Source organism: Tenrec ecaudatus, chromosome 3 (assembly GCF_050624435.1).
Source record: "Tenrec ecaudatus isolate mTenEca1 chromosome 3, mTenEca1.hap1, whole genome shotgun sequence".
Classification (NCBI taxonomy): Eukaryota; Metazoa; Chordata; class Mammalia; order Afrosoricida; family Tenrecidae; genus Tenrec; species Tenrec ecaudatus.
In genome coordinates, this window is record NC_134532.1 from 208,301,429 (window position 1) to 208,314,617 (window position 13,189).

Consider the following 13,189-nt stretch of genomic DNA (forward strand, 5'->3'; position numbering starts at 1 on the left):
TCCTGAGCCCAGGAAGAACAGGGTTGAGTGCTGGCCCCTCCCCCCAATGCAAGAAGCTTGATGGATGCCTGCAAATCCTACCTGAAGGCTCTGGAAATGCCACAAGAATGTTGTCCCAGCTTGGTTGGTTATTAAACACCAGCCGTGCTATTTCTGGCATCCAGGCCTAGAGGCCAGGGGGCGGGGGTGGGGAGCAGGAAACCATGAGGTAAAGCATTTATAGGGGAAGCCTGGCTTGCATGAAGTGATTCCTCTCAAAGCTAGATGGGCTTCTTAAATACTATGCTCCCTCGCTCACTCGTTCCTCTCCTGCTCTCGAGGCATTGGCTGGTCCTCACACGTGTTTCAGACTTAGGAGGAGGGCAGGCTCAAATCCACTGCCATCAAGTCCAATCTTCCCTCTGGGCTTCACAGACTGTAACTCTTTAATGTGAGTAGAAAGCTGCTATTCCCATAGAGTTACAGTCTGGGAAATCCACGTCTACTCAGGGGGACAGTTCTACTCTGTCTGTAGGGCCGTTATGAGTCAGAATTGATTCGGGCAAGGAGATGGTTTAGCTACCCATTGGAGCTAGCCAATTCATAGTGCTACCCAATAGAACTTTCTGCAGCGATGGACAGGTTCTTTTTGGGATCTGCATTGTCCAAAATGGCAGCCACCAGTGGATACCGAGCATCACCACTGGACAAATGAGATTGTGTGGCCTGCTGGGTCACATTGCCAGTTAGTGACAGGACCGGAGAGTCCAGGACTGCAGGCCCAAGAGGGTTTCCTGTTAGCTTTGCGTACCATGGTGGGCACAGCGTTTCACTTACCAGCTACGTGACTTTGGGTAAATGACTACACCTGTTCTAGCCTTAAGGAACCCTGATGGTGTAGTGGGTCAGGAATTGGACTACTAACTGCAAGGTTAAACAAAAGATCAGCAGTTCGAAACCACTAGCCACTCCAAGGAAGAAAGATGAGGCTTTCTACTCCCCAAAGAGCTACAGTCTCAGAAAGGTACTGGGACTGTTCTACTTTCCCATAGGGTCACTATGAGTCGGAATGGACTGGTGGCAGTGAATGAGGGAGCCTTCACGTTTTTCACAGGACAATCTCACAGGACAGTCTTTAGCAGCACTGTCTCAACAACAAACTAACAACTCCCTGTCATCTGGTCAATTCGGACCTATAGTGACCCGATGGGACAGGGTTGACTTGCCCTTGTGGGTTTCCCAGAGTTTAACTCTTTATGAGACTAGAAAGCTTCATCTTTCTCCATAAGTGGCTGGTGGTTTCAAACCGCCTGCTTTGTGGTCAGCAGTTAACCCCCATGCCGCTAGGGCTGTTCTCTTCCGGGTTGCATACAATCATGCACTTGAAGGGACTTAGCACAATGCCTCATTTACAGACAGCACTCATTAAGGGCTAGCACTGTTGTCCATATGCTTGTCATGGTGATTGGTGGCAGTAGAAGAAATCTCCCTGTCCTTGCAGGAGCCACGGGTTCAGTTCTTAGGCAGTATGCCCATCATGGGCAGCCAAGACCAGTCAGTGCAAATGTTCATGGTGCTGAATAGGTCTTAGCAGAGCTTCCAGAGGAAGATGAGATAGGAAGGAAGGCTGCATGACCTACTTCTGAAAATTCAGCCTACAAATACTCCATGGACCGCAATGTCCTTCTTCTGACTGCAGACGACCGTGGAGTCAGCCCCAGGCCTTTGTGCATGGAGTGGCTTCGAATCTGGGACTGTCTTGAATGCAGCTGGCAATGAATATTATAATGAATACTAACAAGCCTGTGAGGAGTAGATCTTTCTCTTAATTTTACAGATGAGGAAACTGAGGCTCAGTGAGGTGAAGCAGCTAAAGTCACAGTGGTGTGTGGGAAACAGCCAGGGCCAAATTGGAGGCAGGCTGGAGGGGGCTGCTCTTAGGAGCGGGAGAGGCCCCACTCAGAGGAAGTTGGTCCCCTTTGATCAGGTGGGTGATGCTCCTCACAGGTGCTGTTCATTTTGAGGGCCCTGAGCAGGGGTTGCAGAAACACAGGGCTTATTAGAAGCCCCTTGGGTGCCCCCACAGGAGGCCTGGTAGTGTAGTGGTGACGATTCGGGGTGCTAACCACAAGGTCAGCAGTTTGAAAATGCCAGCCACATTGTGGGAGCAAGATGAGGCTTTCTACTCCAGTAAAGAGTTGACAGTCTTGGAAACCCACTGAGCCTTTCTACCCTGGCCTAGAGGGTTGCGATGAGTCAGAATCGACTCGATGAATGAGAGTTTTCTTGGTGTCTGTGCTTGCTGTATAAATTTCAGAAGTGTCTGGAGCTACCTTTTCTTGCCCTGGAAACATGCAGATTCAAGAAAAGTTCAAACTGTAAGTGCACTGCCATCCCGCCCCAGCAACTCTCTAATGCCAGATGACTGAGAGAGCTATTGCTCATTCACTCTTTCCCTCCATCCATCCTTCCACCCATCAGTCCCACACAGGTTTATGAAATGCAGGGTGTACCGTGCCAGAAGCCATCTTCTTTCTTCCACAGACTACATTCAAGAGGGAAAGTAGGGGTGGAGAGGTGGGAGTTGAGGGTGGGGAGGCATGTGCAGCCTCAGGAAGGCCATTAGCAGAGATCAGCAATTTCCACCACTCAGCTCAGTGAAGTAGAGACACGGGGAGTGTCAGCCAGCTGACGCCTGTGGCTTAGTGGTACTCAATCAGGCTGCTAACCACAAGGTCAGCAGTTCAAAACCACCAGCCACTCCACAGGAGAAAGACATGGCTTTCTACTTCTGTAAAGAATTACAATTTCAGACACCTGTAGGGGTGGCTCTACCCTGTCCTATAGGGTGTCTATGAGTTGGCATTGACCCAATGGCAATGAATTTGTTTTTCTGTTTGTTTGTTTTTTTGTGCTTCTTGCTAATGGGTGTGCTTTGCGGGAAATTAGCACACAGTCCACCACTTCCGTCAGTTTTCCTGACTGTGTGTCCTTACTCCTATGCACGCGAAAGTTGGACATTGATGAAGAAGACTGAAGAATCCATGCATTTGAATCATGGTGGTGGTGCAGAATATTAAACGCACCATGGACTGCCCAACGAACAGAAAACTCTGTCTTGGGAGAAGTACAGCCAGCATGCTCCTTACAGGCAAGGATGGTGCTGCACTTTGGACAAGGATGATCTCATGTCCTTTGCACGTGTGATCTAGACCAGTTCCTTGGGAAAGACATCACATGCTTGCTAAGGTAGAGCAGCAGTGGGAAAAGGGGAAGGCCCTCCATTAGATGGACAGTCGCCGTGGCTGCAACAAGGGATTCAAACCCGAGAAAAATCGTGAGGATGGCGCAGGACCAAACAGAGTTTGGTTGTGTTGTGCACAGAGTCGCTATGAGTCCGAACTGATTCGATGGCACCGAATACCAACGGTGCTCCAGGCCTGGGAACCCAATGCTCGGTTGTTTTGACTAATGGTAATAAAATAATAAAGCGCAGTGAACCCAAGGGCAAAATTCGGAAGAGTTGGGAAAGGAGGAGGGGTGGAAATGAGCAAACTCCGGGAGAAGGTGGCATAAGTGATGACCCATGGGGGGTGGGGGGGTAGGGGATAGCTATTCGTGAGAGGAAACCTGTGGAGGCACCATTACTGATCTGCTCTGCGAAGCGTCCCCTAATTCACAATAAAAAGTTCACAAAAGAAAAAGTGCGCCCAGGCGGGCAGAAGAAGCGTTTGGGGCGCTCGGGCGGGGTTCGGTTGGAGTTGGGAGTGGAGTGGAGGGCGCGCGGTCTCCAGGCGGCGGCGTTCGGGCAGCGGGAGGCGTGGACGCCGCGCGGGCCGGGCGCCCCCGCAGGAAATGGACGCTGTCCAGGCCCCGGGAGGTGCCGCGAGTCGCAGGGCTGAGGCCGCCCATCCATTCCGAGCCGGCGCCAGTCCAGAGTCCCGGGCGTCGGGGCTGGGGCAGCTGGTCGTGGGCTCCTAGTTCCCCGCCCGGCCCGGGCCGAGCGCTCCGCTCTCCGGCCCCGGTGAGTACGTGGAAGCGCGGCTTCCCCGCGCGGCCGCCCGGCACCCAGCTCTCAGCCCCGGGACCCGGAGGCCGCAACAGGTCCGCGAGGCACCCTGCGCCGCGCTCGCCCTCCCGGAGGCGGGCGCCTCCCCCTGGGGCGGCCGTTTCCAGGTTTTCGCCGGCGGGGCGCGCGGCTGGCCCTCGGGCAGGCGCCCTGGGGTCCCCGAGGCTGGCTCGCCAACCTTTATGACCGCGGGGGGCGGGGCGGCGGCCGCGGGAGCCGGGCGCACCGGAGTAGCGGCGGCGGCGGAGGCGCGCGGTGAGTGGCTCCATCCTGGCCTGGGCACCCGGGGCAAGTCTGCGAGCCGGGCGGGAGTGCACCCCCTTCCAGAAAGTGGGGAGCAGTGAGGTTCGTGGTGCGCCTCCCCTCCGCCCCGCGGCAGGTGGCCCAGCCCCGAGAGCGGCGGGGTAACCGGGACACGCGCAAACTTTCCGGGTTGCCGGTAGCCCGCGCCGCGCCGCGCCGCCGGGGTCGCCTCCTGCGATCGGGAGCCGGCGGCCGCGGGAGGCTCGTTGGGACGCTGGGGACGGCTCGCGAGTCGCGGGGCCCCCAGCCGGCTCTCTTCTCCCCGTGCGAAGCGGGGCCGGCTTTCCCGGCGGGAGGAGGTGAGGGCCGGCCCCGGGGGGAGTCGGGCGCCTCTGCTTTGGGGTGCTAGGGAACAGGGCTCGCGCGCCTGGCTCTAGCACCCCTACGCCCACCCCCACCCAGGGGTACGGCGTGGGTCTCTCCGGAGATCGCGCGACCCGGAGCTGGGGCACTCGGGGCGCCCCCCGCGAGCCCATGCCTGCCGGAATAACAAAGGGCTGTGGGCGGCGGCGGGAGAGCCGGGGCTGGGGTATGGTTTCTCCGGTAGCCTGCACTCCCGGAGCCCTCTTTCTCCCGGGGCTGGATCCCCTCCGGATCCAGGCCAGGCAGCGCCCCCGCGGGAACTCGGTGCCAAAGCGCTCTTGGAGCAGCTAAGTTCCCGGGCCAACCCTCCTGGCGGCGGGTTCCCGGGGTCCCCGCGCCTCGTGCGCCCGCGCTCGCCCTTTCCTTTGTGTCGGTGCCCTGACGCCCCGAGCAGGGCAGGAGGCGCGGGGGAAAGGCGGGAAGCCGGCGGCCCAAGCTTCCCGCAGCCACAGGTTTCTCCGGAGGCTGCTGGCGCGTCTCCGGCCCGGGTTCCGGAAAGGGTTTCCAGGCTTCCTAGTGGGTGGTTGTGTACCTTCGTTTAGAGAAGCAGGTGCGGGAGGATGGGGGTTGGTTCCCGAAATGTACTTCCCTTCCCTAAAGGATACACTCGGGGCTCAACTCTCAGAGCCCATGGGGGTTCGGTTGAACCTCAGGAAAGGGCCCGGTTTTCTTTGAGTTAAAAGGGCTCAACCTTTCCGAAGTGATTTCTTTTCTGTTTAATTTGCTAGTGTCCCCTTTCACGAGTCGTTGGAGCTGCCTCTGGTCCAGGAAAAGCCTAGGGGACCCTGGTGGAGTCTGGCAGAGGGGTGGTACTGCAAGGTAGCCACACACCTTGTCCCCATTGCCCCTCACAAGCACAACGTTCCCCTTTGTCCCCCAGGAGCCTGGGCAGCTTGGAGAATGAAAACCACCGAGGAAGCCCCAGGGTGAGCCCCAGGGTGAGCCCACGGTACCTGGGGCTCCTGCCCTGTCTCCAAAGCTTGTCTGTTGCCTCTTTCCCCGTGGCTTTTGTTTTGATGTGGCTCCAATCAATATTTTCTCATGCACTTCCTTATGAGTGGCTCTTAGGCAGCGGTGTCCTTGGGCAGCCAGGTAGGAAAGTGTACCAAAGGACAGGCTAAAAATAATACAGCTTTTAAGGCAATAGGAAGGAAGGAAGTAGGTTTTGTGGCAGAGGGCCCTTTGTGAGATTGTAGGGATCAGGCTGTGGCCAGTGGGGAAAAACCAACCACGCTGGGCTGCTTTTAGCAGAAAAGGGATTTCTTAGAAAGACACTGTCCTGGTCTCCAAGTGCTGCTGTGACAAATACCACCAGGAATGGTCTGCTGTTTGTAACCACCAGCCATGCCCCAGGGAGAAGGATGAGGCTTTCTACTCCAGGAAAGGGTTTGCTGCCATCGAGTTGATGCCAGCTCATGACAACCCTATAGGACAGGGTAGAACTGCCTCAGTGGGTTTGCTGTAACTCTTTACAGGAGGACAACGCCTCCTCTTTCTCCCGTGGAGTGACTGGTGTTTTCGAACTGTTGACCTTGCAGTTGAAAGCCCAATCTATTCATCACTATGCAACCAGGGCTCCTGGTGTAAAGGGATGCAGTCTCAGAAACCCACCCGGGCAGTTCTACCCCATCCTGTAGGGCCGTGGAGTCAGAATCCATTCTGTGGCAGTGGGTTGAGTTTGAGAGGGTCTCCCACAGCGGTTCTCAGCCTTCCTCATGCCGAGACCCTTTCATACAGTTCTTCGTGTTGTGGTGACCCCCCAACCATAACATTATTTTCATTGCTACTTCATAACTATCATTTTGTACTGTTAAGAATTGGACGACCCCTGTGAAAGGGTCATTCGACCCCCAAAGGGATTGCGACCCACAGGTTGAGAACCGCTGGTGTACAGGCTCCAGTGGATATCTCTCTGTCTGGTCTGGGTGGGTGGGGGGTGGGGAGCAGATCCTGGCCTCAGCTAATCTAAGGTGTTGGCTCTCTCCAACATCCTGGGAGGTCTCCTCATGGCACAGATCAGCCCTTCTGTTCGTGCTTGCTTTCTTAAATTGCTGGGGGCCCTGGTGGTGTAGTGGGTTACATGTCAGCCTGCTAACTGCATCCCCAGCAGTCTAAGCCCACCAGCTTCTTCCAGCTAGAAAGAGGGAGCTTTGTCCTCTGATAAAGAAGAAACCTTGGGGACTCTGTGTTCTAGGGTCCCTATGAATCTGAATTTACTCACTGGCAAGTGGTTTGACTTTTGGGTTTTCTAAAAACCTTATCTAGGGAGCCCAGGTGGCATAGTGGTAAAGCATTGGGCTGCTAACCATAGGCTTCACAGTTCAAAACCACTAGCTCCTCCGTAGGAGGAAGACAAGGCTTTGGGTTCCAGTAAAGAGTTACAGTCTCAACAAAATTCAAAGGGATAGTTGGTTCTACCCTATCCTCATAGGGTCGCTATGAGTTGGTATCAACTCGGTGGCAGTGAATCTTTGCTTGTGTGTGTGCCTCATCTGCATTTCCTCTAGGAAAAATTGTGAGGATGGTGCAGGCCTGGCAGGGTGTTGTTTTGCTGTACATATTGTTGCGATTAGTCAGGGTCACTGTGAGTCATAACCGACGCAAAGGTACGTGGCACCAACACCAACAATCACAATCTGCTTTTTTTCTTTCTTGAAAGTGTTTGGTTCAGACACATGCTCCGTTGCTGTGGCCTTATAAGCACGACCACTGAGCCCCGAGCCCCAAGTGAGGCCACACTCACAGTAGACCCACGGCCTGTGAACCTATGCAGACTCGGTGATGCTGTAGGACAAAGTCGAACCACCCCACAGGTCTCCAAGGCTGAAAATCTTCACGGAAGCAATCTGTCATTCCTTTTCCCTCGGAACTGCTGGTGCACTCAAGCCGCGGCCCTCCCAGGTAGCAGCTGCGACACGTGGCCTCTCCACGGGTGTACAAACCCCAGACCAAACCCACCGCCACTGAGTAGGTTCCGACTCACAGCGACTCTGCAGGACTATGCCCCTGTGGGTTTCTGAGACTGCAAAGCTTTATGGGAGCAGACAGCCTCCTCTTTCTCCCACTGGTGGGCTTGAACTGCTGACCTTGTGGCTAGGATGTGCAGCACATACTGGGGTGCAGGGTGGTGGCACAATTCACTCTCTTAACAGATGGGCAGTGGGGGCTTAGGGAAGTGGCAGGAGGGCAGGCTTGGACCCCTAGAGGGCTGGGGTCTAGGCCAAGCAGGACCCCCAGGCCATCTTGGGATCCTGAGAGTGGCTACTGGCTCACTGGGGGGTGCTGGTGGGTGCTCACTGCCATCAATAGAGAGCATTGTAAACTGACCTTATTCTGCTGTGTTGTGAGGGTGCTGTTAGTGTGCTTGCCTGCTAACTGTCAGCGTTGTCTGCCCAGAGGTGCTGTGGAAGACAGGTCTGGGCTCTACTTGCAAAATATCAGCCATGGGAAACCCCACGGAGCATTGTTCTCTCTCTCTCTCTCTCTCTGTCTCTCACGCACGTGCACACGAGGGCTGCGGTTGTCACCAGGAGTCAGAGTGACCTCAAGGGCAGGTGACTGGTCTTCACAGCATGGCTCTGAGCAAGGTCTAGGTGTTAGGTTTCTGGGGTGGTTCACCTCAGTTCTTGCTTCTCAACGCCTCACACAGCAGAAGCACTTTTGTAAATCCAAGTAGCTTTTATGAGGGAAAGGGAAGTGTTGTGTTTTACAGTGTCAGATACTACACGCTATCTGTGGAAAGCGGGCAAGGCCACGCGAGGGGGACCGCTCAGGAGTTTGAGACTGCTGATGGCCATTTCAGGAGAGCAGGAAACACCAGGTGGAAGGAGTACCAGAACAGGAGAGCAGACCAGAGAGCCACTCCCCTTGGTCTCTGCTTGAGGATACTGGCTGTTCATAGTGACTGAGCGCAGGCGCACCTGTGATGTAATGTTGTTGGTGTCTAGTGTGTGTGCCCAGGTTGACTTTCACTTGGGTCTAGGTGACCTGGGTCTGAGCATGCTCAGTTAGAATCGTCCCAACCAGTGTCTAATGTATACCTGATTTCTTTCCAACCCTCTGTTGAGGCACGGACAGCTAACTTTTGTTGAGCGTAGGCATTCGGTGGAGACAACCCCGTCTATCCCTAATCTTCCTACCTGTCACAGGAGGACAACCAGAGTGTGAGTCAATAACCCAGAGGGTTGGAGGCTTGGCCACTCAGCTGACCTCACCCCAAGTGTCATGGCTGCCTCCCAGAGACCTCCCAAAGGCGGGGCACAATAGCCGGCCAGCGCTGACACCCAAACAAACAAAACACCCCAAGCCAGATGACCAACGTCCATCCTTTCCTGCGGTCCTTTGGATCAAACATCGGAAAAGTGGTGCTACGGAGAGGAGGCTCAAGGTTTCCATCTCTCCACTCTTCACTTCCTGTCTTGGTTGCAAGAAAGCGTCCAGGCCAGCGGGCCAGAGGCAACATTCAGACCAGAGTCAGCGAAAATGTTTGAATGGAAAGAGCAGGTTTTTCGAAGCACACAACTCCAAAGGGCCCATATCTAATCCCAGGGCCTGGTGGAATGTGTGTGGCACTGGATTTTTGTTCTGCTAATGGTGGACCTCACACCATTGGCTGGCTTTCCAGCGGGTCTTCTGCCATTGGCTGGGTCTCTGTGAGTAGCCAATAGCTATTGGGTCTTGTTCTCTTTCTAGGTATGTGCACCCCTGCACTCCAGGCTTCATTCCAAGAGTCTGCCCCTTTAGCTTGTGTGTGTTGTGTGTGTGTGTGTGTGTGTGTGTGTGTGTGAGAGAGAGAGAGAGAGAGAGGAGTGGGGAGGGGTGTTAGGTGTCAGGGGTGGGGTGGGGCGTGAACACCCTGCGTTTCCCCACCCAGCCTTTTATTTCCTCTGGTCTCTGCCATTGATAAAGGGAATGTGTTTCATCCGCCGCTTTATCTTTTACTGTGCTGGAAGGTATGCTACCCTTCTTTGGTACTGGGATTCCTGCCAGCGTCACCTCTTTGCCCATTCCTTAGAGGTCTTTGGACTTCTCACGAGAGACAGTCCCTGGAGAAGGACAGCAGGCTCTGTAAAGTAGAGGGCAGCAGAAAAAGAGGAAGGCCCTCGACGACATGGATGGACACAGGGGCGGCGACCATGGGCTCAAACCCCAGAACACTAGTGAGGCTGGCACAGGGCCGGGCAGTTTTGTTCTCTTGCATACAGAGTCCTTTGAGTCGGAACCGGCTCTAGAGCACTTACCAACAACCGCGTGCCAGAGGAGCCGTGGTGCGGCTCCGACACTCTGCTTGGAAACTCTATTGGTTGAATTGAGTTCGCCGAATTCCAGCTTCACAGACCTGTGTAGTGCTTCTCTACGTTTGTGGGGTCCCTTTGCCAGTTAGAAATTTGTGCATTTTGCTCCCTGAAAGACTTTATGGCCTCAGAAAGCCGCAGGGGCAGTTCCACTCTGGCTATAGGGTCGCTGTGCGTCAGCATAGACTCGATGGCAGTGAGTTTGGTTTGGTTTGGGTTTGATGGATGGTGTTACTAGAGCACTGTCTCTGTTCTGCCCCCAGGAGGGCTTCCCCCTCACAGATGTAAACATACCACAATGCACACCCCCACAATTAATGGGGGCTTGCATCATTGGGTTCCCGGAAGGCTCTGGGCAGCTGATTTTCATAAGTAATTTTCCAGCCCTTTCTTCCAGTCCACCCCAATCTGAAAAACTTGTAGCAACCTGACACAGCTTGGTGGCTGCACAGGAGGTGCCCTGCCTGGGTTCTGAACCCCGTCTCCCACCTGGAAGGCTTCCTTTTTTGGGGGAGGGGGGTACATGGCTCATTTCCATTCAGAAAAGAGGTTCCTCCTTTTTGATGTGACTTTTCAATTGTCTGAAGTTTCAAAGGAACCCTGATGGGGTAGTGGGTTACACACTGGGCTACAAATTGCACAAGGTGAGCAGTTTGAAACCACCAGACTCTCTGTGGGAGAAAGAGGAGGCTTGCTGCTCCCAGAAAGATTTACCATCTCGGAAACCCACACACGCACTTCTACTGTATCTTAGAGTGTCACCTCGAGTCAGAACCGACTCCATGCAGGAGGAGAGTTTCATCAACAGTGAAACCAATCTTTCCTTCAAGCTTGGTCTGAACTGAAGTGGGTGGGGGGCACCTACTGCATTGGAGCTGTGGTGTAGGCAAAGATCATTGACTGTTTAGCCCGTGGGCAGCCGGAGAACTAACTCAGCTGGTTGGAAGAAGCACAGTTGGAGTGTGTGAATGCTCCTTAGAAGCGAGACTCTCTCATGTCCTCTGAGGATGCTCTCCGGAGGGACCAGTCCCTGGAGAAGGGCATCACGCTTGGTAAAGTAGCGAGCAAAAAATATCTCAACGCTCACTTGGTTCCAACTCACAGCCACCCTGTAGGACCCAGGGCAGAATTGCCCCTGTGGGTTCCTGAGACTGTCCCTCTTTTTGCTTTTTTAATCATTTTATTGGGATCTCATACAGCTCTTATCACAACCCACCCATCCATCCATCCATCCATCTATCCATCCATCCATCCATCCATCCATCCATTGTGTCAAGCACATTGGTACATATGATGCCATCATCCTTTTCAAGACATTTTCTTTCTACCTGAGCCCTTGGTATCAGCTCCTCATTTTATCTTTCCCTCTCTTCCTCATGAACCCTTGATAATATATATATATATCCATATATATATCCATGTCTTACACCGACCAACGAGACTGTAACTCCTTTTGGAAGTAGAAAGCCTCCTCTTGCTCTCTCAGAGTGGCTGGTGGGTTTGAATCGCTGGCCGGTGGCTCTGTGCACAGCCCACTGCACCATCAGGATGCCACGGTGGGTAGATTGTCCTGGAAAGCAGGGAGACCCTCGGTGCGATGGGCTGACCCAGTGGCAGCCACGCGGGGCGCTCTCACAGGGGAGATTGTGAGCAGGGGCAGTCTGTGGTTCACGGAGGGCAGAGCCAACAGGATGGCACCTGACTCATCCCCACCTGGGAGCCGGGTGGATAGACATCTGAAAGGGCTCCAGGTTCCACCCTGGCCCAGGTCCCCTTCTTCAGCCAAGAGGAAGTGGGGAGGGGAGGCGAGCAGGGCACCTCCTGTCTCTGGGGCCTTCCCGTAGTGCCTTCCCGAGGGTGTTTGAGAGCCTGTTTATTCCTACTCTCCCCGGGGCCTCCTGCCCTTCTCTCCACTGCTGCTTCTCACTGCTGCCTGGCTGGGCCAGGCTGGCTTTACCAGGAAGTCTGTCTTTCTCAGCCCCAGGGCCTGAGTCCCCCTTCACCCAGCTTCCTGCTCCACTTGCCCTCCAGGGGAAGCGAGCTGGGATGTGTGGTATGTGTGTGTGTTTGTGTGTGAATGTGTGCTAATCGCATGTGCTTTGGGAGTGTAAGGTGTGAGGATGTGTGGTTTGAGAATGTGGTGGTCTGTGTGACTGTGAAGTGTGTATGTGAGTGTGTGCTGTGTAGGTGTGCTGTGTGAATGGTGTGTGTGAGCATGGCGTATGTGAGGAGGGTGAATGTGTGGAATGGCAGTGGTGTGTGTGAGTTGTGAGGAGTGTGTAAGCCTGAGGTGTGTGAATGTGGTAGGGAAGTGGTGTGTGTGAGGTGTGTACTGTGTGAGTGTGAATAAGAGTGTGAGTGGGTGGTTTGGCAGTGGTGAGTGAGGTGTGTAGTGTGTACATGAGTGGGATGTGAGTGAGCAATGTGAGTGGTGTGTGAATGTGGCGTGTGAGTATGTAGATGTGTGTAGGTGTGTTTGTATACTGTGTGACTGTGGTGTGTGTAGGCATGCCTGTATGGTGTGTGAGTGTGGTGTGTGTAGGAGTGTCTATTGTGTGACTGGTGTGTGTAGGCATGTCTGTATGGTGTGTGAGTGTGGTGTGTGTAGGCATGTCTGTATGGTGTGTGAGTGTGGTGTGTGTAGGCGTGTGTGTCAGTCTGGGTAGACTAGAGAAACAAATCCATGGACACACATATGCGTATAAGAAAGAGAGATGTTGAAAAAAAAAAAAGAAAGAGATGTTGTATACAAGAGCAATTGAACATTGAGAAACATCCTGACCCAGTCCAGATCAAGTCCTTAAGTCCGATATTAGCCCATATGTCTGATACCAATCTGTAAAGTCATCTTCAGACTCACGAAACACATGCAATGATGCCAAATGTAGAAGATCACAGGCCAGTGGGTAGAAAGTCTTTGGATCCAGTGGCAGTGGAAACATGTCTTCGCAGGCAGGAGTCTCTGCCTGGCTTCTCCAGCACCCAGGGCTGCATCAGGGTGGGTCCCTGGGAATCCCGGTATTTCCTCCTTGGAGGTTGGAGACGCTCTGCTCACACCCTGGGAGACACAGGAGCAGACAAGAGGAAGGCCTGGACGAGCTGGATTGACACCATGACTGCAACAATGGGCCCACACATACGCACAATTGTGAGGATGGCGCAGGACTGGGCATTGTTTCCT

The 13,189-nt window shown here is 54.2% G+C and overlaps 1 protein-coding gene across 1 annotated transcript in view; it reads left to right on the forward strand.

The window, feature by feature from the left end:
- The first annotated feature begins 3,898 nt into the window (after positions 1–3,898).
- PROM1 (prominin 1) overlaps positions 3,899–13,189 on the forward strand; it is a 115,510-nt gene continuing 106,219 nt past the window's right edge. Inside the window, exon 1 of the mRNA XM_075544510.1 lies at positions 3,899–4,003. The gene's annotated coding sequence lies outside the window, so the exon portion shown is untranslated. The remainder of the gene's footprint in view (positions 4,004–13,189) is intronic.